The sequence below is a fragment of the Equus caballus genome, chromosome 24 (genome assembly GCF_041296265.1).
Source record: "Equus caballus isolate H_3958 breed thoroughbred chromosome 24, TB-T2T, whole genome shotgun sequence".
NCBI lineage: Eukaryota > Metazoa > Chordata > Mammalia > Perissodactyla > Equidae > Equus > Equus caballus.
Genome location: NC_091707.1, coordinates 59929126 through 59954225, shown reverse-complemented (window position 1 = coordinate 59954225; position 25100 = coordinate 59929126). Strand labels below are relative to the sequence as shown.

The 25100-nt window shown below is 62.7% G+C and overlaps 1 long non-coding RNA gene and 2 gene segments (V, D, J or C); 2 read left to right on the top strand and 1 right to left on the bottom strand.

Annotated features, from left to right (window-relative positions):
- Window positions 1-10174, bottom strand: part of LOC111770442 (uncharacterized) — a 68225-nt gene extending 58051 nt beyond the window's left edge. Inside the window, exon 1 of the long non-coding RNA XR_002803719.2 lies at window positions 10028-10174. This is a non-coding gene — a long non-coding RNA (uncharacterized lncRNA). The remainder of the gene's footprint in view (window positions 1-10027) is intronic.
- LOC102150085 (Ig gamma-2 chain C region-like) overlaps window positions 1-25100 on the top strand; it is a 550048-nt gene that overhangs the window by 433764 nt on the left and 91184 nt on the right.
- Window positions 1-25100, top strand: part of LOC100146538 (immunoglobulin heavy constant mu-like) — a 95806-nt gene that overhangs the window by 38893 nt on the left and 31813 nt on the right.

Genomic DNA, 25100 nt, shown 5'->3' with positions numbered 1-25100 from the left:
TTCATTGCCCAACAGGGGACACGGCGGCCTCATGGGGTCTACACGGACCACCCTTCCTGAGTCCTCATCGGAGCCCCTCTTGGCCCCTCCCTGCCCCTCCCTCTCCCTCTAAAATGCCCATGATTCTGTCCAAACCTAGATGGAGTCACTCTGTCCCTGCTGTCAATAGTGACAATGACTCTGTTTCTACCACTTTGACTAATGTGAGGGTCCCTGATGATCACTGAGCAAATCACTGACCTGAACGGCAAGGGCCCAGTGAACTCGGCCCCCACCTTATTCTGATCCCAGGTGGGAACGGGCGTCCCCGAGCCCTTCTCAAACATCCCTACTCAGACTAAGACCAGTCCCCACAACAGGATGGAGGGCTGCAGGCCAGGGCCTTGACTCATGGGGGCATCCACTTCCCGGGCCCTGTGGGGTGGACCCAACCCGCCTGCTCACCAACCACAGGCCCCAGGCACACTGGGGGCTCTGCAATCCTGCCCGAAGGGCATACAGAGCCATTGGGCCAGCAGATCTCACTGCAGCGGCTCCAGGACCCCCTGCCCCTCAGGAGGGCGGTGCTGCAGACGGTGGGCAGTCCGGGCTTTGGCTCCCAGGACGAAGGTTGAGGCCAGCTGAGCACAGGGGCGCCTTCACTGGGCAGGGGTGCTGGGGGGACTACGAGAGTCTCTGGGGAGGAGGTCCACCCTCACCCAGCGCCGGGGAACAAGAGTGTCCAGGAAGCTGAGCTCAGACACCAGACACCAAGTCGGGGGGGGAGCAAGCCTCTCGGGAGTCAGGCGGCCGAGCCCAGGCCCCTGTTGACAGGAAACCTCGCGGGTGGGACAACAGCCCCGTCAGAAAATTCCAGCAGAGACGAGATGGGGACGGGGGAGGTGGACCCTCGCTGGCCACACCAGGGACAGCTCCTGAGAAGGGCCTGGGACAGAATAGAAACAGCCAGAACCCCGAGCCAGGCAAATTGGCCACCACCCAGGCTGCAGGACATCCAGGGCCCCCTGCTCCGGGAGCCGGTGCTCCTCGTCCTCCCACACAGGGCTGTGCCCGGGGCTGCCAGCCAGCGAACACAGGAGGCTGTGTGCAGAGCCACCACTGGACCCACGGAGGCTCGGGCGGGTCGTCCCCACTCACCCCAAGGTTCAGAGCAGAAACCACCGGAAATGCAGGCTGTTCCCACAGAGCCAGCCCGAGCCAGTGAAGGGGAGAGGACACAGGGCCAGGTGGAGGATTTTGTGGGGGCCTGTGTCACCGTGACAGTTACTATGGTGGTAGTTCCTGGTACTCCCACAGTGACACATCCCCTGTCCAAAACCTCCACCTGACACACATCCCCAGGGCCACCGTGTCCATCCCCGTGCAAACACACCCATCTCCTGACCAGAAATCTCTCCTTGGGTCAGAGGGCAGCTCAGTGACTGTAACAGAAAGAGACCCAGAAAAGCCAAGGGGACCTCCCACCACCCCATAAGGAGGTGAACAGGAGGAGGGGGACAGGGGCTGTGACATGGAATCCCAGGAGTGACCCAGAAGACCATGAGGGGCTGAGATCTCTGGGGAGGGCCCGGGGGGAGAGAGAAGAGCAGAGGGAAGCAGAGAGCGGCCCCCAGTGCTTTGTTCCCTCACATTGTCACCAAATGCAGACACCCTTTAGCAATGAGATTCTTTTTAAATCTGATGTTAATATATCTTTGAAACATTTTGCTGGGCAGTGCTGGGAAGGGCATCAGGTCCTGGATCGGTGGCTTCTCACGCTGTGGGGCTAGGCCCTGGCTCAGCTCAGCACCCCCCACCCAGGAGAGTTAGGACAGCATACCAGGGAGGGTCTCGCTGAGACTGAAGAGCAAAGACACAGCATGGGTGTGAGCAGGGACACTGAGGTACAGCGGAGGCAGGATCTGGGTAAGCCGCGGACCCCCGCCTGAGGACTCGCGGGTACATTGGCCAACAGGGCAGGTGTTCCTGCAAAGCCCAGCCCTCTGGCTCCAGGATCCCCTGGGAAAGTCTAGAAAAACAAACATCTAACCTGTCCCGCCCATCCCCGACAGGTGCCAGTGCTCTCTGGAAGCTCAGGCTGGTTCTGCGAGGACTAGATATGGACGAGCATCCCTGCTCCAGAGGCAGACGCCCCTGAACCAACCAGAGATGCTGGGCCTGATGAGGGTCAGTCACCCACAATCACCATGGAGTCGAGGCCCAGAGGCCACTGAGAGGGCTGAAGAGGCTCAGACTCGGCAGTGCTCCAGGCCTGGGGCTGCGAGGGCTCAGGAGGGACGTGTGCTCAGGAAGGCAGGGCCCTGTGCTGCCCCAGCAGACGTCACCTCACAGGGGCTCTGGATGCTCCAGCAGGGACCCCAGACAGGCAGAGCAGAGGGGATGTGGAGTCGGGCAGGAGAGGCACCTGGGCCTACCCTGCACCTGCTCCTCCTCCCCTGCACCTGCTCGTTCTCCCCTGCACCTGCACCTCCGCCCCTGCTCCTCCTGCCCTGCACCTGCTCCTGCTCCTCCTCCCCTGCACCTGCACCTCCGCCCCTGCTCCTCCTGGACCTGCACCTGCTCCTGCTCCTCCTCCCCTGCACCTGCACCTCCGCCCCTGCACCTGCTTGTTCTCCCCTGCACCTGCACCTCCGCCCCTGCTCCTCCTGCCCTGCACCTGCATCTCCTCCCCCACATCTGTTCCTCCTCCCCTGCACCTGCACCTGCTCCTGCTCCTCCTCCCCTGCACCTGCACCTGCTCCTGCTCCTCCTCCCCTGCACCTGCTCCTCCTCCCCTGCACCTGCATGTCCTCCCCCACATCTGTTCCTCCTCCCCTGCACCTGCCTCAGGCCCTGCTGGACCCGATAGGATGGAGCTGCATCCAGGGAGGAGCAGGTCCTCCCGCAGAATCACTGAGCTCTTCTGTCACCACGGCCATGAATGCCTCGCAGGCTTCAGACAGGACAGAGCCCCCCAGGGGAACAGGAGATGGCCAGTGAGGCTGTGCTCTCCAGAGTCAGAGATGGAAGTCCATGTCCAGATGGTTCCAAGGCTGCTGCTGTTCTCTCCATTGCCCTCACAGGACCGGGAGCACAATCTGGACCTAATCCCAGGCTTGGGCATCAAGAATAATGACACCTGGTTGCTGCCGCCTCTGGCCTCCTGGGTGGAAAGCACCTGCTGGCCCCAAGGTGACCCATCCATGGTCTGGGGACAATTTATCAACCCAGACGCTGTCACAGTGGGGATGACTCCTAAATGAGCACAGACGCCAGCCTGACATGGCCACACAGACAGAACAGAGCTGGGCATGTGTGCCGTGAACTGGCCAGGAGGGGTCTCCCCGTGCTCCCAGCAGGTCACCCGCATGCTGATCCCACCCACAGCCTCCCTGGGGCTCTGCCTTCCTGCATAGGTCAGCCTCAACACCCCGGTTTCCCACCAACCCCACCCCTTAGAGGTGTTTCAGGGTGGGTCATTGTCACTGTGGTATTACTATTCTGGACATGATTATTACAACCTCAGCGTCACAGTGCCCATCAAAAACCTGTTCCAGCCACCCAAGCCATAGCCCTGCCCTCACGAGGCAGTGATACCATCTCCCATATTTTGAACAAGGCTGCATCCCATCGGTGGGGTGACTCAGCAGTGCAGCAGAAGCCCAAAACCCCTGGGGCGACAGGCACAGGGACGTCCCACAGACCCCCACGCTTCCCCAACATAGCAGATGTCGCCACTGACAGGGTCCTGTCCAAGTCCATGGGACCATGAAAGCGACAGCCCAAAGCCACCCAGATCTCAGCCAGACCTCCCTCACACCCCTGTGGGCCCTCCCAAGACCAGGGACGCCCCAAGGACACCATCCACTGGCCTCCCATCAGCAGCTCAGGAAGCTCTCTCCCTAGGGACACATAGGGGCCATGATGAAAGGCACAGAGTCTCAACTCTGCAAGGACCCTGTGAGTTCCCCAGGCTGGAAAGGGACAATACGAAGGTGGGGCTGGTCACCATGAGCTGGTACTACCCCCAGCCTGTGGCCATTGGGCCACCTGGCCACAACATCCTTTCTCCACGCCACTGCGAGCTCCACATCGCCCACACCACACGAACTCTACACCCCACAGCACCCAACACCCCTCAACTCCCGTTCCCCAAGGGATTGTCCCAAGTGGGTTGGGGTCCTGCCCTGTGGTACTAGGAAGGTAAGAGTGGCTTCCCTTCAGGGGTGGCTGATTGAATTCGATTTTGGAAACGTTCCCACAAGAAGGAGGAGTGGACACATGTGCCCACATCCCAGGTATCCATCTAGTTGGCCTGTCCACCCCAGAGCCGAGCAGCCCTCTTTTCCTGGCTCAAACTCAACATACTGGGGGGAGCCCACTGAGGACCCCCACTGCACACTCGGACATGAGGAGCTTCCAGGATTGGACACCCTCCCCGGGCCAGATCCAGACACCGACCCTGAGGCTGTGTGGGAGCACTCACAGAAGACGGGGCCAATCTCTGGGGCAGCCCCCTAAGCCAGCTCTGCTTGTTCCCTGAAACCACGGGGGTGCCACTCACGGGCCCTTAACCCAATCCCGTGGAAGCTTGTTTCCTCCCACCCCTTCAATCAGGGGCCAGGTGCCTCCAGCAGGGAGGGGCCTTCCTGTCACAAGTAGGGCTTTTTGTCAAAGATCTTCCTACTGTGTTACGATGACGGATACTACAACCACAGTGACAGACCCGGCAGCAAAAACCTGCTGAGACCCGCTGGGCCTCAAGGCCAGGAGGGGCAGCTCCCAAGACTCAGAACCCAGACCCCTGGCCTCCAGGGCCGCTCCCAACCACTCAGCCCATGTGCTTGTGTCCAGGCACAGCCCTCACCCATGGCTGGGGGCTTCAAAGGGCCCTGAGGTGACCACACTGACCCCACAGCCACACGGCCAGAGCCTGGCAGGCTGGCAGAAACTGCCCTGCTCTCAACACCACCAGCCAAAGGAATCAGGAAGGACACAGCCTGCAGCAGGCAAACCATCAGAGGTCAGCTCCCAACAGGACCACAGAGGCCCTCAGGGAGGCTGACAGGAGTGGATGCTGGAGCTGGGCCTGTGCTCAGTTACATAGGAGCTGGCCCAATGAGAGAGGTTGGGGAGGGTTAGTGGGGGTGGGCCGCCTCCCAGTCGGCTGTGGATCCCAGGCAGATGGGTCTGTTTCTGGCCTGGCTCGAGAGGATTCCAGGGGCCTCTCCCAGCAGCCGGCTTGTACAGGCTCCTGCTCCAGGGGGTCTCCCTGCAGTCATTGCCAGGAGGTGCCCCCTGCTAGCTATCCACCCACAGTGAGTTTCTCTCCAGGGAAAGCCCCTTGGAGGAGCTGACCCCCTCCTCCTCCTGCCCAACCCAGTAGCCCTGCCAGGGTGCTCTGAGCTGCGCTGACCTTGGCACCGGCCAGGTTCCAGGCATAGGACACTATCCAGGGCCTCATCCCTGACCTTAGCCATGTGACTGACCCCTGTTCTACCCTCTGTTTGTCATCTTGGGGTCTCTGGCCTGCCCTCCACATGCTGTGCCCCTCCCCACGTCCAGGCTTTTGTTCCCAGGGCCACATTCCCAGCACAGGGCTTCAGTTGGCCTCCCGGGCATACTTTCCTAGGAGGCACTGCAGGCCACAGAAGGCGGGGATCGTGATTGGGGGCATCACCATGTCCCCCACATGACTCACAGAACTGGCACAAAGTGGAGCCCAGACCTCCCAGAGGGCAGATGGGTCAGGCCACAGCACCGGCTCTGGAAAGCCCAGAGTGCAGCCCCCAGGTGGCCACAGGAGAGCAGGAGCATTGGGGACTGTCCCTCCCCCAGGGCCTGTCTGGGAGCCCTGACCTCCCTTCTCCCTCGGCCCCACTCCTGCTCCTCTGATCCAGACAGAAATGCTTGCAAACCCCTCACCCTACCCCAGCAGTCATGGTCCTGGAGATCCCTCGGGGCAGCCCAGCCCCACTGTAGCCTCACAGGGTCCCACAGGACGGCCCGCCCCATCCAACACCCCTTGGACCCCTCACCCAGGACATCAGAGCAGAGAAGAGATGCCCACTCTGGCCCCCAGCCCAGCCCAAGGCCCCTGCTTGCCCACCTCAGGCTCCCACAGGCAGTCAGGCTGTCGCCGGCCAGCTCATGGCCCCTGAGGCCGCTGTCCACTCTGGGGCAGCAGTCCTGAGCTCAGCCAGCACAGCAGACCTGTCCCACAGTGTCACTGTCGCCCATTCCTGCATTCTCAGACTCATACCTGGCATCCAGCCTGCCCAAGCTCCTTCCATTCACACCCTCCTCCTGGGGTCCACAGACGAGGAGCACAGAGGCGCATGGTGCACCCAGGAGCCTGAGATGGCCTCTCCCCTCCTGGCCCACCCCAGGAGCTGCAGACTGTGGCCCCTGCTGAATCTCCAAGGCCAGCCTCCAATGGGCCCCCAGCAATGGGGACGCGTCCAGGTCCCAGGGCAACTCTCGGGCACCTCCACAGCCCTGGTGGCCCTTGGCGTGTCCTACTGGCCACCTGGACCCTCCCTGTCCTGCCAGCCCCGCCTGTAGGCACCAGGCCTAGGTCATGTCAGGGGCCTCAGGCAGTGGTCTACATGATTCCACAACTAGCGATGCTGCCCAGAGCAGCAACAAGGGCCCACCTGCACCCCGCAGCATCGCCACACCTTCAGGCAGCTCCCTGACCCCAGGCCTGGTATCCCTCCCTAGAGCTGGAGGTCTGTGCTTGGGAAGTGACCTTAGGGCCACTGGCTTTAAGTGACCAGACTGAAATCACAGGCTATGGGCACAGGTAGTGTCTAGCACAGCCAGAGGGGTAACCAGGAGGGCACGAGCCTGGGCACCCACAGGCAAAGATTGAGGGGCTAGAAGCTCAAAGCCCGCACCTCACATGGGAGGGAGCCCAGGCCCTGCGGCTGCCCTGCACCCCCAGGGACAGTGGGCACAGAAGCCCCCGGGCTGAGCTCCTGGTCCACCCATCAGCCCTCCCCAGAGGGGCTCCATCAGCACCCTCTCCACAGTGGGAAAACAGGCACGGAGCAGCCCACACAGCCAGCGAGGGAGGAGGCTGGGAGCCCAGGCGGACAGCCCAGAGCCCTGAGCTGACCCTGGTCCCCACCTGCCCAGGTGCAGCGGCCACTCAGGGAGACGCCTGACTCCTGTCCACGAAGCTGCATGTGAGCCTCATCCGCCAGGACAGGACCTCAGGGAACCCAGGGGCCCCTCGATTAAGGCCCATCTCCCAGCCATGCCTGCAGCTCAGCTGCCCAGGGCGATGCCGGCCTCACCAAGGCATCCTAGAGGGACCGTGGCTCCAGTCGGACAGCGTGGGCAGCTGTGGGTTTTGTCCTCCCCTGGGCCCTAGAGACGGGACATACTGTCTGGGTCTCTGACACTGTGGGTCCTGGGTACAGCTCCCACAGCTCCTGTGCTCAAAACCCGCTGCCCCGCTCCCTCCTGCCATCCTGCAACTGTCGTAGGAGGCTGGACCTCACGGAAGGCTGCCGTGCAGAGCACCAGGCAGACCCAGGGATGCTGCAGGCAGGGGGAGCCCCCCCACCTCCGCGCTAATGTCCACGGCTGGCACTCCCGGCAGGAAAGTATAGTCGGTGGGTCTGCACCTCCTGCCCAGAGCTGGCCCTCTCCTCCCTCCCGCCCCAGGAGGGCAGCCCACAGCCTGTCCAGAGGCCGAGAGGACAGGCCTGGGCCGTGGATGTGGAGGACGGTCAGCTGGCTCATCCTCTCCGGACAGCCCCCCATCCTGAGCCCCTGTCCCCTGGGCCCCAGTCAGGCTGCTCCTCCTCTTTCCCTGCGCGCGGATATGGATGCGCCAGGACTCCCTCCGCGGGGCGGGGGCTGGGTCGAGGTGAGATACTCCAGTGCTGGTTACCACCGTGGCTGGCAGCCCCCCAAATACCAACCAGAACCTCAGGGGGAGCCCGAGAAGGGATGGTGGTGGCTCCGGCCCCAAACGTCTTCTGTTGCTGAGCTGACCCCCAAGAGCTCCGTGAACCCGGCCCACCTCCCGCCAACCCCACCGTGCTGGCCTGTCTCCCCAGTCCCAGCCCCCCTGGCCCAGGACCCGGCCCGCACGGCAGGGCAGGTGGAGACGGTACTGCTGGGGAGGCTCCACTGAGGGGGCTCCCACAGAGAAATAGGGGAAACACCGCGTGCAACCCTCTCAGGGCGGAACAACCCCCACAGTGGCTCAGATCCAACCCAGAGGCCTCTCCTTGAGCCCCCTGCTCCTCTGACCCCGAGGTGCCCCCTCCCACAGCCCTCTCACTGACCGACTGACCACCACACAGCCTAGCAGGACGCCAGGCCACCGGACCCGGCTGAGACTGTGACTCAGAGATGGGGCGGCCGGGCTCCACACCCAGCAGGAGGGACCCTCTCTAGCTGCAAGGCAGGTGGGAACCACTGGCTTTGCCCCAGAGCCCACCCACCCACGGGGCTCGTCCCCACACTGGACCTGGCTGAAGGCCACCGCAGGAGCCACACACACTGGGGGCCCCCGGAGCTCAGCGGAAGAGTCCAGCGTGGAGGGACCCCCACCCCTCCATCAGAGCCAGACAAGATCCAAGGGGCACTGAGCCCCACCACGTCATGGGGTTTCTGATCTGGTTTGTGTCACTGTGCTACGGTAGCGGTTGGCCCACAGTGACACTGTTTAGGACAGAAACCCTGCAAGGTCAGCCCACCAGCAGGGGAGCCTGCAGTCCAGATCTGAGGTGTGAATCCCACCCCCGCCAGCAGACGACCCCATGTCCTCGCCCTGCATTCTCTGGTGGACATTGACAGCCTGATGGGGCTCCTGGGCCTACACATCCCCCGAGATGCAGCCAGGTGGGGCCCCCACAACTCCCCGGGTCCTTGATAGTCTGTGTGCAGCCTGAGATGGCATGGGTGTCACTCAGGCTGGAACTCAGTGCCTCAGGCCACTCGTCCAACCTGCCACAAAGACCACACTTGCTGGTCCAGTACCCCCAGCAGGAGCCCCCCACCCAGCAGTCCCCCCCTCCCCACAAAGGCCCTGAGGCCAGGACGCAACTATGAAATTTTGAGCAGCCCCATATCATGGTACGTATAGTTGGAACGTGAGAGAAGCCACGGCTAAAACTGTCCTTGTGGGCTCCAGGGGCCCAGCCCAGGCCAGAGGTCACAGAAAGTCCAGGCCAGAGGTCAGCGAGCAGAGCCCAGCTCCAGGCCAGGCGCTGTCCTCAGGTTATCCCAGACTGCCCTCAGTGTCCCCATTCTGTGGTGAGGACAGGGACTGGGCTAGTCCGTGGGGGCTGGGCCCCATCCTCACCCTCCTCTGTGGTCAAGGGGCCCCTGACCGGAGCTGGCCCTCAAGCTGGTTGTCCCACTCCTGCCACCACGGCCCTGGGACAAGGGACCAGCAGGCCTGACCCCTCATGTATGTCATCTAGAGAACAGATACCCCACTCGGGGTCCCCAACATCCAGGAGCCCCAGAGCCTGGCTGGCCCCATGCATCACTGGGACCACAAGGCCCCCGTCCTCTGCCCCTCGCCTGGGGCTAGCAGGGGTGCGAGCCCTTGGGGAGCAGACTCGAGGGCACCACGGTGGGGCTGGAGCTCAGAAAGCCCGGCCGGGTGGCCAGCACGCAAGGTGACGGTCCGCTGACAGGTCTCCAGGAGCAGAGCCCCCAGTTGAGGCGGCTCTGGGAACACCAGCACGGAAGGGGAGCCTCCATCTGCAGCCCACCTACGGCCTAGCCCACGGCTCTGCCCTCGTGCGGGACCGTCATCCAGGCAACGTCCTCCATGAGCCCCATGACACAGTCCCCTCGGGTCCCCATGGACCTCTGTCCCAGCTTTGGGGACTCAGCTACAGCAGGAAGCCAGGGTGGCCTTGCCCAAAGCAGGACTCCCAAAGCACGAGCCCAGCTCAGAGCAGGGCCAGGAGCTCTGCATTCACACTCGCGTCCCCAACCTGCACCTGCCGCCCATCACCAGGCTGTCTCCAGGAGGGTCAGGGGCCCCACGCTGGGGGCTCACGGCGCCACTCACCAGGTGCCTTCCTGTCAATGGCTCTTCCTATGGGTCCCAACAGGCTAGCCCGGTCACAGGTGGGCAGCGGGCCTGAAGGACAGCCGAGGCCCCAGGCAGCCTGCTCCCTGGCAGCGTCCAGGGCACCACAGGGCACCACCACCCCCCAGACCGCCCTGCACACAGGAAGCAGATAGGCTCCACCAGCTCGGGGCCTCCAAACCCACAGAGCCCTTCCTGCCTCCCTTCCTGCCTGCACGCCCCTCCCCTCGCTCCTACCCCTCCCCTCCCATTGCGCCCTGGCCTGCAGGTTCTCAGTCCTTCAGAGCTGGCACAGCCCTGTGCTGTTGCTCCGCCATTCCTTTGCTCCAGGCAACAATGTATCTCTTCACTCGCTCCCTACGTCATGGTGCTCCATTCATTCACTCCCTCATTCACTCATTCCTCATCCCAGCACACCTGAGCGCCCCTGGGAGTGACCACAGCACTCACAGGCTGTCCCCTGCTCCTCCCAGCACCGCCCCCACCTCAGAGGGTTGTCACTCTCCTCCTCTCTGGTCTGTCACCTGCAGGGACACCCAGGTCCCAGCCTCTCTCACAAGACCCTCCCTCTCTGCCCCCAGTCACCTCCCCCAGGCCAGACTCGGGACCCTCAGCATCCACTGCTCTGCCTCCAGAGTTTGCAGCATCCGACCTTTGTCTCCATCTCCTCTCTTTCCAGCTCACTCCCTGAACACCCATGACCCTCGACCCTGCACCTTTCCCCTCCATCCCCCTCATATCCTCACTTCTCTCCCTGCATCTCCCTCCACTCCCCCTCCCCTCCCCATGGCCAGCCCTTATATCTCCTCACCCAACAAGGTGAACCCAACTCTCCACACCCAAGCCAGGCCACACGGGGCATCATGACCGCCAGTGCCCCTGGAGCCATTTTGAATTGGTGGCCATGCCCCGAAGTGGCCCAGGAGGCAGCAGATGCTTTACTGTCTCTGTTTCCTTTTCCAGTCACATCTCTGCGCTGCCGGCAGCCTGTTGCACACCCTCCTGTCTTCTCTGCTGGGGGAGGGCGTGTAGGGGAGGAAGATCTAGTCCCCTACCCTCCAGGTCCTTCCAGCCAGGCTAAGAACTTTATTGACGTGAGACAGAACAACGGGAGAAAGTCAGACAAAGTTTAATAACATGTATCCGTGGGAGAACCCAGGAAAACTGAGAAACTCACCAAAATGACTGAAGGCACCACCTTCGATACCATCTTCAGCCACAGATGGAGGAACAGGTTGGGGGCAGTGGTTTGGGGCTTCAGAGGAGAGGAAGGCCATTCACATGGAGATGGAAAAGCAAACATTGTGTAAAAAAAGTGTTTGCTGGGCCCTCCCCATGAACCTTGCCCCAGCCCTCTCATCGGACAAGCTGCTATGCAGAGGAGCACAGGCTAGCTCCAGGAGTTGCCACCGCCAGGCTCCTGTCCAAGTCCATTTGAATGTGAAACCAATGATCCAGGACAGCCCAGATCACGGCCAGACCTCTGTCCAAGGGCCACCCCTGCGGGCCCGCCTAAAACCAGGAGGACCCCAAGGCCGCCTTCTGCTGGCCTCCGGCCAGAAGCTTGGAAGCTGCCTCCCAAGGGCAGGTAGGGCCCATGGCTGAGAGCACAGACACCCTACTCTGCAAAGACCCTGTGAGCCCCCTGACTGGCAGGGACAAGAGGAAGATAGGGCTGGATCCCACGAGCTGGTACTACCCCAGCCCTGCGGCCATTTGGCCACCTGGACACTTTACTCATACCCCACGGCACAATGCACCCCACATCACCCACACCCCAAGAACTCCACACCTCACAGCCCCCCACACCTCACACCACCCATTCCCAACGTGATGCTCCAAGCAGATTGGGGCCCTGCCCTGTGGTCCCAGGAAGGTGGGCGGGGCTCTCCTTCAGGAGCAGCTGATTGAATTTGATTTTGGAAACGCTCCTTCCAGGAGGAGGAGTGGACCCGCGTGCCCACGTCCCTGAGACATGCCTGGCTGGACTGAACCCCAGAACTCAGTGGCCCTCTCGGCCTGGCCTGAAACCAAGCTCCCAGGGGGCCCACCGAGGACCCTCACGGCAGAGAGAGATGTGAGGGGATTCCAGGAATGGACACCCTCCCCTAGGCCAGTCCTCAGCCGGGTCCAGGCACTCACCCTGAGCCTGTGTGTGACCACCCACAGGAGACACACAGGCCCACTGGGGCAACCCCTCAGCACAGCTCTACCAGGCCCCTAAACGGACTCAGGGTGCCCCCCATGGCCACTGGGCCCACTGCCCTGGAGGCTTGCCTCTGCCCACCCCTTCAGTGGGATCACACACACCCTTCCTGGGGAGACAGGGGTGAGGGTGGCAGCCAGACCACCCACCTACTCACGATCCTGGAGGAGAGAGATGCTCTGGGCAGCAGTGCAGACGGGCCATGTTCGACCCATGGGCCCTCAGGAGGGAGGGGCCCTCCTGCCACACCGAGGGCTTTTTGTCAAGGAACTTCCTACTGTGTAACTATGGCTCCTATAATTACTACCACAGTGACATTCGCAGCAGCAAAATCCTGCTGGGATCCGCTGGGCCTCAAGGCTGGAGGGGCAGCTCTCAAGGCTCAGAACCCAGACCCTCGGCCTCCAGGCCTGCTCCCAACTACTCAGCCCACAGGCTTGAGTCCAGGCACAGCTCTCACTCGCGGCTGGAGGCTTCCAAGGGCTCTGAGGTGACCACTCTGACCCCACAGTCACACGCCCAGAGCCTGGCAGGCTAGCAGAAACCGCCCTGCTCTCAATACCACCAGCCAAAGGAATCAGGAAGGGCGGAGCCTGCACTGGGCAAACTGTCAGAGGTCAGCTTCCCCAGAACCCCAGAGGCCCTCAGGGAGGCTGACAGGAGCAGATGCTAGAGCTGGGCCTGTGCTTGGCTGCATAGGAGCTCGCCCCAATGGGAGAAGCGGGGCAGGGTTAGTGGGGGGGGGGGACTACCTCAAAGTCTGCTGCGGATCCTGAGGAAGATGGGTCCGTTCCTGGGCCCCATAAACTCAGAACCCCTGCTATGAGGATCCCAGGCAGCAGAGGCCATCCTTGACCCCCCCTCAGGCCAAGCCCCGTCCCCACAGCCAGTTCACCGGCTCCATATCCAGCACAAGACTCACTTGGGCATCCACCTCCCTGGGCCTGTGGGGTGCACCCAGCCCACTGCTCAACCCCCTAAAGCCCCGGACAGGTTGGGGGCCCTGGATCCTGTTGGAAGCGCAGACAGAGCCGTCCAGCAAGCAGACCTCACTGCAGCCTCTCTGGGACCCCTGCCCCTTGGGAGCACAGTGCTGCAGACAGCGGGCAACCCGGGCTCCAGCTCCCAGGACGAAGACTGAGGCCAGCTGAGCACACGGGTGCCCTCGGCAGGCAGGGCCTCAGAGGGGGCAGCGAGAGTCTCTGGGGATGAGGTCCATGCTCACCCAGAGCCAGGGAGCGAGAGTGTCCAGGAAGCTCAGCTCAGAGACCCCAGACCAGAGAGACTTCTGTGCAGGAGGGTGCGGCCTCACGAGGCGGGCCCAGAGAGAGGAGGTGGGGGTCTCCTTGTGCCCACCACAGGGAACTGGCCTCTTGGGAGTCAGGCGGCCAAGCCCAGGCCCCTGTCGATGGGAAACCTCGCGGGTGGGACAGCAGCCCCGTCAGCAAATTCCAGCAGAGACGAGATCCAGGTGGGGGAGGTGGACCCTCTCTGGCCACACCAGGGACAGCTCCTGAGAGCGGCCTGGAGAGCAGAACAGAAACAGCCAGAACCCTGAGCCGGGCAAACCGGCTGCCACAGGGGCTGCGGGGATCCAGGGCCGCCTGTGCCGGGAGCCAGTGCTCCTCGTGTTCCCGGGGCTGCCAGCCAGCGAACGCAGGAGGTCGTGTGCAGAGCCGCCCCTGGGCCCATGGAGGCTCGGGTAGGTCGTCCCCACTCACCCCGAGGTTCAGAGTAGAAACCACCGGAAACGCAGGCTGTTCCCACAGAGCCTGCCTGAACCAGCGAGGCGGAGAGGGCACAGGGCCAGGTGGAGGATTTTGTGGGGGCCTGTGTCACTGTGATGATTATTATGGTGCTATTGACTACATAACCACAGTGACACAGCCCCCAGCCAAAACGTCAGCCCGACAAACGCCCCCAGGACCACTGTGTCCGTCCCCATGCAACACACCTGACTCCTGACCAGAAATCTGTCTCGGGGTCAGAAGGCAGCTCAGGGACTGTAACTGAAGGAGACCCAGAGAAGCCAAGGGGACCCCCCACCACCCCATGAGGAGGTGGACAGGAGGCAGGGGGACAGGGGCTGTGACAGGGAACCCCAGGAGGGACCCAGAAGACCATGAGGGGCTGAGATCTCTGGGGAGGGCCTGGGGGGCGTGAGGAGAGCAGAGGGAAGGAGAGGGGCCCCCCTGTGCTTTGTCCCCTCACATAGTCACCATGTGCAGACACGCATTTGCAATGAGATTCTTTTTAAATCTAATGTAATTATATCTTTAAAACTTACTGCCTGGAGGTTCAGGGAAGGGCACCATGTCCTGGACCTGTGACTTCACGCCCTGCAGGGCTGGGCCCGGGCTCAACAGAGCCACCACCACTCGAGGGACATAGACCAGGGTCCCAGGGGCAGGGGCACCCACTGAGACTAAAGAGCAAAGACACAGCATGGTCGTGGGCAGGGACAGCGAGGTGCAGAGGAGGCAGAATCCTGGGGAAGATTCGTTCCCAAGGGCTGAAGACCCTCGGGGACATGAGCCCACAGGGCAGGCCTCAGAGAAAGGGTTAGCCCTTGGCTGTAGCATCTCCTGGGGAAGTTGAGGAAAGCAAAGACCAACACTGGCTGGGGCATCCCCAACAGATGTCAGCGCTCTCTAGAAGTTCTAGGGGTTTCTGAGGGGGGACTAGGCACAGACCAGGGTCCCTGCTCCACAGAAAAATGTCCCTGAACAAACCAGAGCTACTGGGCCTGATGAGGGTCAGTCACCCACAGTCACCATGGACTCGAGGCCCAGAGGCCACTGAGGGGCCTGAAGAGACTCAGGCTCAGCCGAGCTCCAGGCCTGGAGCCGCGAGGGCTCAGGAGGGATGTGTGCTCGGGAAGGCAGGGCCCTGTGCTGCCCCAGCAGACGTCACCGCACAGGGGCTCTGGATGCTCCAGCAGGGACCCCAGACAGGCAGAGCAGAGGGGATGTGGAGTCGGGCAGGAGAGGCACCTGGACCTACCCTGCACCTGCTCCTCCTCCCATGCACCTGCCTCAGGCCCTGCTGGAACCCTCCCGCAGAATCACTGAGCTCTCCCATCACCACGGCCATGAATGCCACACAAGCTTTAGACAGGAGAAGAGCCCACAGGTGGACGGCGAGGGAGATGGCCAGTGAGGCCGTGCTCAGCCCAAGGCAGAGCCAGTGGCCCGTGTCATGTGGGGCCAAGGCTGCAGCTGTTCCCCCAGTTGCCCTCACAGGACCAGGAGCACAATCTGGACCCAGAGTCCCAGGGTCAGCGGCAGCAAGACCTGCCTGCTGCCACCTCTGGCTTCCTGTGAGGGTGGCACCTGTTGGCCCCAAAGTGACCCAGCTATCATCTGGGGACAATTTATCAAACCAGAAGCCGTCACCTGAGGTTGGTTCCAAAATGGGCACAGACACCAGCCCATCACAGGCACGGAGCCTCAGTACAGAGCTGGGTGTGGCTGCCGTGCACCAGCCCTGAGGGGTCTCCTGTGCTGCCAGCAGGACACCCACAGGCTGAGCCCACCTATAGCCTCCCTGGGGCTCTGCTTCTGTCCACCGATCAGCCTCTACCCTCAGTTTCCCACCCAGCTCGCCCCTCGGAGGGGTTTTGGGGCGGTTCTGTGTCACTGTGTATGACAATTCTGTATATAGCTCTGACTACAGCATCACAGCGCCCATCAAGAACCCAGGACCCACAACCTGAGTCACGGCCGGCCCTCGAGAGGCAGTGACGCCATCCATGGGTTTTGAATGGGGCTGCATGGCATTAGCAGCCTGACTGCCGCGGGGGTGCAGCCAGAACCCACACCCCATGGGGTGACAGGCACAGGGAAGGCCCACAGCCCCCCAGCTTCCCTGAAGGAGCAGCAGTCGCCACCGTCAGGCTCCTGTCCAAGTCCCTAGGACCGTGAAACCAACTAGCCAGATCCGCCCAAATCTCAGCCTGGCCTCCCTCCAAGGTGCACCTCTGTGGGCCCTCCCAAGACCAGGAAGGCCCCAAGGACACCGTCTGCTGGCGTCCAGCCAATATCACAGGACACTGCCTCCCTGGGCCACATAGGGGCCACGTCTAGAAGGCACAGAGACCCCATTCTGCAAGGACCTGTGAGCCCCCTTGGCTGGCCAGGGACAACAGGAATGTGGGGCTGGCCCCTGTGAACAAGCCTGATCCCCACCCACTGGAAATTAGGCCACCTGGCCACACTGCCTCTACCCCACACCACAGTGGATGCCACATCACACACATCCAACAGCACCCTGTAGCCCACATCCCACACACAGCAGCACCCCGCATCTGAGACCACGGTTCCCCATAAGCTGCCCCAAGTGGGTGGGGGCCCTGTCCTGTGGGAACCAGGCAGCTTGGCGGAGCTCCGCTTCCGAGGCGGCTGATTGAATTTGATTTTGCAAACATTCCTTGTAGGAGGATGGGTGGACCCATGTGCCCAAGTCAGTCCCTGGGCGCTGTCAGGCTACCCTGTCCACCCAGAGCCCAGTGTTTCTCTCGGCCTGGCCCGAACCCATCATGCGGAGTGGGCCACCGAGGACCCTCACTGCACACTTGGACAGGAAGAGCTTCTAGGAATGGACCCCCACCCCTGGGCCAGTCTAACCCTGAAATGCCTTAGGGTGCCCCCCCTGGCTCGTGGGCCCACTTCCTGGAGGCTTGCCGCTGCCAATCCCTGCAATGAGGGTCACACATGCCCTTCCTGGGGAGACACGGGTGGGGGTGGCAGCCAGACCACCCACTGTTCACAATCCTGAGGGGAGAGAGGTGCGCTGGGCACCTGTGCAGACAGACCATGCTGGACCCATGGGCTGTCGGGAGGGAGGGGCCCTCCTGCCATGTGCAGGGCTTTTTGTCAAGGACTTTCCTACTGTGGGAGAAGAGTTGGAGTAACCACAGTGACAGATCCAGCAGCAAAAACCTGCTGGGACCCGCTGGGCCTCAAGGCCAGGAGGGGTGTCTCTCAAGGCTCAGAACCCAGACCCTCAGCCTCCAGGGCCACTCCCAACCACTCTGCCCATGGGCGTGTGTCCAGGCACAGCCCTCATCAGTGGATGGGGGCTTCAAAGGGCTCTGAGGAGATCACGCTGACCCCACAGCCACACGCCCAAGGCTGGCAGGCTGGCAGAAACCGCCCTGCTCTCAACACCACCGGCCAAAGGAATCAGGAAGGGCAGAGCCTGCACCGGGCAAACCGTCAGAGGTCAGCACCCAACAGGACTACAGGGAGCCTCGGGGAGGCAGACAGGAGGGACGCTGGAGCTGGGACTGTGCTTAGCTGCATAGGAGCTCGCCTGATGGGAGAGATGGGGCAGGGTTCATGGGGGTGGGACACCGCCCAGTTGGCTGTGGATCCCAAGCAGGTGGGTCTGTTCCAGGCCTGGCCCAAGAGGGCTCCACGGGCCTCTCCCAGGAGCGGGCTTGTGCAGGCTCCTGCTCCAGGGGGCCTTGCTGAGATCATTGTCAGGAGGCGCCCTGTGCTAGCTATCCACCCACAGTGAGTTTCTATCTAGGGAAAGCCCCTCAGGGGAGCCAGCCCCTCTCCACCTCCTGCCCAACCCGCACTGACGACCCGACCCCTAACTAGGCGCCCACCCCCGGGAACACAGTGGCAGCTGCACCAGCCTCAGAGACCCCAGTGCTGGGACGTGTCTGACACGCTTCACTACACTGACACCCTCACTCGAGCGATCATCTGTCCTGGTGACAACTTTTCCCCTAAGAGCTTGACCGGCAGCCCTGCCTGCCCTCAGGCCACAGAGCTGCTCAGCAAACCCCTCCGAGGTCCCAAGCACAGCTCAGTCCTCCTGCAAGGCCTCCTCCTAGAGCTGCAGACCCTGGAGGCTGGAACCTGAGGCCTCTCCCAACAGCCGAGCTCTGCCTGTGAGTGCGCACCGAGATCCCAGATTCCAGACCCCGGAGCCGCGGCCCAGGCCCCTGCAGCAAGAGACCACCGCACCCATGCATGGCTTCTGGCAGCCCAAGCCGGCATCCCATGGAGACCCAGACCCCTGAAAGGCCAGCCTGAGTCTGCCCAGCACTGTGGGAGAATTAGCTCTTTGTTCCAGCCGACTCCTGACACAGCCCCAATCCCCTTCCTCACAGCATTGACTGAGAATCCTGCCTCTGCCCTGTGAGGGGCGTGTGTCCCCACAACGCAGGACCATCTCCACCCAGGACCTGCGACCCAGTCCTCGAAAAAGGACCTACCAGGAAGGGTGGGGCCCGGCCCCCCAGTCTCTGTGAGGACAGGAGCCGTCCCTTCATCGTCCGTCAGTGGACACAGCGGCCTCATGGCGTCCTCATGGACCACCCTTCCTGAGTCCTCACTGGAGCCCTGCTCAGCCCCTCCCTGCTCCTCGCTCTCCCTCTAAAACGCCTGTGTCTTCTCTACAAATCCTGATGGAGTCGCTCTGTCCCTGCTGTCGATAGTGACAATGAGTCTTTCCATCACTTTGACTAATGTGAGGGCCCCTGATGGTCACTGAGTGAATATCTGAACTGGACGACCAGGGCCAAGGCCAGTGAACTAGCCACCCAGACTATTTGGATCCGAGGTAGGAGCAGGAGTCACCGGGCCCTTCAGAAGCCATCCCTACTCAGACCAAGAACAGTCCCCACAGCCGGTTCGCAGGCTGCTGGCAGGACCCCAGACTCACACAGCATCCACATCCCTGGGCCTGTCAGGGTCTCAGCCCGCCTGCTTGCCCCCCAAAGGCCCCGGGCAAGTGGGGAGCCCTGGAATCCTCTCGGAAGTGCAGACAGAGCCGTCCGGCCAGCAGACCTCACTGCAGCCACTCTGGGACCCCCTGCCCCTGGGGAGGGCAGCGCTGCAGACAGTGGGCAGCCCGGGCTCCAGCTCCCAGGACGAAGGCTGAGGCCGCCAGAGCACACGGGTGCCCTCGGCGGGCAGGGGCCCTGGGGGCGCCGTGAGAGACTCTGGGGAGGAGCTCCACACTCACCCGGAGCTGGGGAATGAGAGTGTCCAGGAAGATGAGCTCAGAGACCCCCAAACAGGGAGACTCCTGTGCGGACAGGGGCAGCCCCTCGAGGCGGGTGCAGAGAGAGGAGGTGGGGGTCTCCTCGTGCCCACTGTGAGGAGCGGGCCTCTCGGGAGTCAGGCAGCTGAGCCCAGGCCCCTGTCGATGGGAAACCTCTCGGGTGGGACAGCAGCCCCGTCAACAAATTCCAGCAGAGGCGAGATGGGGGTGGGGGAGGTGGATCCTTGCTGGCTACTCCAGGGACAGCTCCTGAGAGAGGCCTGGAGAGCAGAACAGAAACAGCCAGAACCCCGAGCCGGGCAAATCAGCCACCACACGTGCTGCGGGGGATCCAGGGCCGCCTGCACCAGGAGCCAGTGCTCCTCGTCCTCCCTCACAGGGCTGTGCCCGGGGCTGCCAGCCAGCGAACACAGGAGGCCGTGTGCAGAGCCACCCATGGACCCACGCAGGCTCGGGCAGGTTGTCCCCACTCACCCCGAGGTTCAGAGCAGAAACCACCAGAAACTCAGGCTGTTCCCACAGAGCCAGCCCGAGCCAGCGACGGGGAGAGGACACAGGGCCAGGCGGAGGATTTCGTGGGGGCCTGTGTCACCATGACAGTTACTGGAGTAGTAGTTACTATGCCCACGGTGACACAGCCCCCGTCCAAAACCTCTGCCCAACACACACCCCCTGGGCCACCGTGTCCGTCCCCATGCAACACACCTGACTCCTGACCAGAAATCTGTCCCGGGGTCACAGGGCAGCTCAGTGACTGTAACAGAAGGAGACCCAGAGAAGCCAAGGGGACCTCTCGCCACCCCATAAGGAGGTGAACAGGAGGAGGGGGACAGGGGCTGTGACAGGGAATCCCAGGAGGGACCCTGAAGACCATGAGGGGCTGAGATCTCTGGGGAGGGCCCAGGGGTCATGAGAGCAGAGGGAAGGAGGGTGACCCCTCCCATGCTTTGTCCCCTCCATGGTCACTGCATGCAGACATGCATAGGCAATGAGATTTTTTTTAATTCTGCGTAAATATATCTTTATAATGTAGCACCTGGAGGTTCTTGGAAGGCCACCAGGTCCTGAATCCACAGAGCTGTCCCAGGGACACTGAGCCCAGGTTGAACACAGTCACCACCACCTGCCACCTGCTACCCGGGGGGACCTGGGCCAAGGTCCCAGGGGTAGGGATGCCCACTGAGATTAAAGAGCAAAGACTCAACACAACCCTGGGCAGGGACACGAGACACGGAGCGGGCAGAATTCCAGAGAAGACTCACTCCCCAGGCCTGAGGACCCTCGGGGACATGGGCAGCAGGGCCAGTTCCCAGCAAAGGGCCAGCTCTCAGTTCCAGGCTCTCCTGTGGAAGTGGAGGAAAACAAACACCTACACCAGCACCAGGCACCCCCGACAGGTGCCAGCACTCTCTGGAAGCTACGCTGGTTCTGGGGGGACAGGATATGGACCAGCGTTCCTGCTCCAGAGGGAGATGCCCCGGAACAAACCAGAGCTACTGGGCCTGATGAGGGTCAGTCGCCAACAGCTACCACGGACTCGAGGCCCAGAGGCCACTGAGGGGCCTGAAGAGGCTTGGACTCGGCCAAACTCCAGACCTGGAGCTGCGAGGGCTCAGGAGGGACGTGTGCTCAGGAAGGCAGGGCCCTGTGCTGCCCCAGCAAATGTCACCTCACAGGGGCTCTGGAAGCTCCAGCAGGGACCCCAGACACGCGGAGAGGAGGGGATGTGGGGTTGGGCAGGGGAGGCACCTGGGCCTCCGCAGCTGCTCCTCCTCCCCTGCCCCTGCTCCTCCTCCCCTGCACCTGCTCCTCCTCCCCTGCCCCTGCTCCTCTTCCCCTGCACCTGTACCTGCTGCCCTGCACCTGCACCTCCTCCCCTGCACCTGCACCTCCTCCCCTGCACCTGCTCCTCCTCCCCTGCACCCGCTCCTCCTCCCCTGCACCCGCTCCTCCTCCCCTGCACCTGCACCTCCTCCCCTGCACCTGCTCCTCCTCCCCTGCCCCTGCTCCTCTTCCCCTGCACCTGTACCTGCTCCCCTGCACCTGCACCTCCTCCCCTGCACCCGCTCCTCCTCCCCTGCACCTGCTCCTCCTCCCCTGCACCTGCTCCTCCTCCCCTGCACCTGCACCTCCTCCCCTGCACCTGCACCTCCTCCCCTGCACCCGCTCCTCCTCCCCTGCCCCTGCTCCTCCTCCCCTGCACCTGTACCTGCTCCCCTGCACCTGCTCCTCCTCCCCTGCACCTGCCTCAGGCCCTGCTGGAACGGATAGGACTGAGCTGCATTCAGGGAGAAGCAGGCCCTCCCAGAGAATCACTGAGCTCTCCTGTCACCATGGCCATGAATGCCTCGCAGGCTTCAGACAGGACAGAGCCCACAGGGGCATGGGAAGGGAGATGGCCATTAAGGCCATTCTCAGCCCAATGCTGAGCCAGTGGTCCATGTCCACTTGGGGCCAAGGCAGCTGCCATTCTCTCAGTGGCCCACATGGGGACCAGAGCACAATTTGGACCCAGAGTCCCAGGGTCAGTGGCAGCAAGAATGACTCCTGCCTGCTGCCACCACCACCCTCCTGGGTAGGAGGCACCTTCTGACCCCAAGGTGACCCATCTACCGTCTGAAGACAATTTGTCAACCCAGATGCCATCACCATGGTGTTGGTTCTGAAATGGGCACAGACTCCAGCCCGATACGGCAGAGCTTCCAGACAGAGCTGGGCGTGGCTGCCGTGCAGCTGCTCAGAGGGGTCTCCCCCTGCTCCCAGCAGGACACCAGCATGCTGAGTGAGCCCACCCACAGCCTCCCTGGGGCTCTGCCTCCATCCACAGCGCAGCCTCGACATCTCAGCTTCCCACCGACCCCACCCCTCAGAGGAGTTTTGGGGTGGGTCTCAGTCACCGTGGAATAACTATGCTACATATGATTATATCAACCACAGTGTCATAGCACCCATCAAAAACTGTCCCCACTGCTCAAGCCCCACCCCTGCCCTCAAGAGGAAGTGACGACATCTCCAGGATTCTGAGCAGGGCCACATCCCATGGGTACAGTGACTCCCACAGCGGGGCAGCCGGAGCCCACACCTGCTGGGGCAACAAGCACAGGGAAGACCCACACCCTCAAGCTTCCCTGACATGGCGGCAGTCGCCACTGCCAGGCTCCTGTCCACGTCCATCGGACCATGAAACCAACAAGCCGAAGCCGACCAGATCGCAGCCAGACCTCCCTCTGAGGAGCACCCCTCTGTCCCTCCCAAGACCAGGAGGGCACCAAGGACAAGTCAGCAGCTCGGGAGCTGCCTCTCTCGGGATACGTGGGGCTCATGGCTGGCAAGCACAGAGACCCCATTCTTCAAAGACTGTGAGCCCCCCTGGCTGGGCAGGGACGAGATGATTGTGGGGCTGGCCCCCTTGAGCTGTTACGACCCCCACGCTGTGGGCATTGCGCCACCGGGCCATATTACCCGTACCCCATGGCACAGTGTGCCCTACACCACCACCCCCCACAAACTCCCCACCACACAGCACCCCACACCTCACACCACCTATTCCGCCTGAGACGCCGCAAGCTGGTTGGGGCCCTGGCCTGTGGTCCTTGGAAGGTGGGCGGGGCTCCCCTTCCAGGCAGCTGATTGAATTTGATTTTGAAAACATTCATTCCCGGAAGAGTAGACCCACGTGCCCACATCCCCGTGACCTGTCTGACTGGACCTAACCCCAGAGCCCAGCAGCCCTTTGGGCCTGGCCTGAACAACATCTCCCAAGGGGTCCACCGAGGACCCTCACTGCAGACTTGGACATGAGGAGCTGCCGGGAATGGACACCTCTCCTAAGTCAGACTTCGGCTGCCTCCAGACGCAGACCCCGAACCTGGGACCCTAAAAGGACATGGGGTGCACCACATGGCCCCTGGGCCCACTGCCCAGGAAGCTTGCCTCTGCCCACCCCTTCAGTGGGGGTCACACACGCTCTTCCTGGGGAGACGGGGGTCGGGGTGGCGGCCAGAACACCCACCTACTCATGATCCTGGGGGAGAGAGATGCGCTGAGCACCTGTGCGAATGGGCCACACTGGACCCATGGGCCCTCGGGAGGGAGGGGCCCACGGCCACACACAGGGCTTTTTATCAAGGACCTTCCTACTCTGTAACTGCTATGGTAACAACCACGTTGACAGACCCGGCAGCAACAACCTGCTGGAATCCGCTGGGCCTCAAGGCTAGGAGGAGCGGCTCTCAAGACTCAGAACCCAGACCCTTGGCCTAGAGGGCCGCTCCCAACCACTCAGCCCACGGGCTTGAGTCCAGGCACAGCCCTCACCCGCAGCTGGGGGCTTCAAAGGGCTGAGATGACCACGCTGACCCCACAGTCACACGCCCAGAGCCTGGCAGGCTGGCAGAAACCGCCCTGCTCTCAACACTACCAGCCAAAGAAATCAGAAAGGACAGAGCCTGCACCAGGCAAACCGTCAGAGGTCAGAGCCCAGCAGGACCCCAGAGGCCCTCAGGGAGGCTGACAGGAGCGGACGCTGGAGCTGGGCCTGTGCTCAGCTGCATAGAAGCTGGACCAGTGGGAGAGGCAAGGAAGGGTTGGAGGGGGGGGCCACCTCCCACCAGTTGGCTGCGGATCCCAGACAGGTGGGTCTGTTCCTGGCCTGGCCAGAGAGGGCTCCAGGGGCCTCTCCCGGGAGCCGGCTTGTACAGGCTCCTGGTCCAGGGGGGTCTCGCTGAGGTCACTGCCAGGAGGGGCCCCCTGCTAGCTATCCACCCACAGTGAGTTTCTCTCCAGGGAAAGCCCCTGGGAGAAGCTGACCCCTTTCCACCTCCTGCCCAACCCAGCAGCGTGGGTGCCCACCTGCCCCGTCCAGGCCCTGCCAGGGTGCTCTGAGCTGGGCTGACCTCTGTACCTGCCAGGCTCCAGGCACAGGACACTATCCAGGGCCTCATCCCTGACCTTAGCCATGTGACTGACCCCTGTTCTACCCTCTGTTTGTCATCTCGGGGTCCCGGCCCGTCCTCCACATGCTCTGCCCCTCCCCTCATCCAGGCTTTTGTTCCCAGGGCCACGTTCCCAGCACAGGGCCTCAGTTGGCCTCCTGGGCAGACCTTCCTAGAAGGCACTGCAGGCCGCAGAAGGCGGGGATTGTGATTGAGGGCGTCACCATGTCCCCTGCATGACTCACAGAACTGGCACAAAGTGGAGCCCAGACCTCCCAGAGGGCAGATGGGTCAGGCCACAGCACCGGCTCTGGAAAGCCCAGAGTGCAGCCCCCAGGTGGCCACAGGAGAGCAGGAGCATTGGGGACTGTCCCTCCCCCAGGGCCTGTCTGGGAGCCCTGACCTCCCTTCTCCCTCGGCCCCACTCCTGCTCCTCTGATCCAGACAGAAACGCTTCCCCAGTCTCACCCTACCCCAGCAGTCGTGGTCCCGGAGATCCCTCGGGGCAGCCCAGCCCCACTGTAGCTTCACAGGGTCCCTCAGGGGTGGCCCGCCCCATCCAACACCCCTCGGACGCGACACCCAGGACATCAGAGCAGAAACTAGACAACAACTCTGGCCCCCAGCCCAGCCCAAGGCCCCTGCCTGTCCACCTCAGGCTCCCGCAGCTCATGGCCCCTGAGGCCGCTGTCCACCCTGGGGCAGCAGTCGTGATCTCAGCCAGCACAGCAGACCTGTCCCACGGTGTCACTGTCCCCCATTCCTGTATTCTCAGACTCATACCTGGCATCCAGCCTGCCCAAGCTCCTCCCAGTCATACCCCCATCCCGGGGTCCATAGACGAGGAGCACAGTGACACGTGGTGCACCCAGGAGCCTGAGATGGCCTCTCC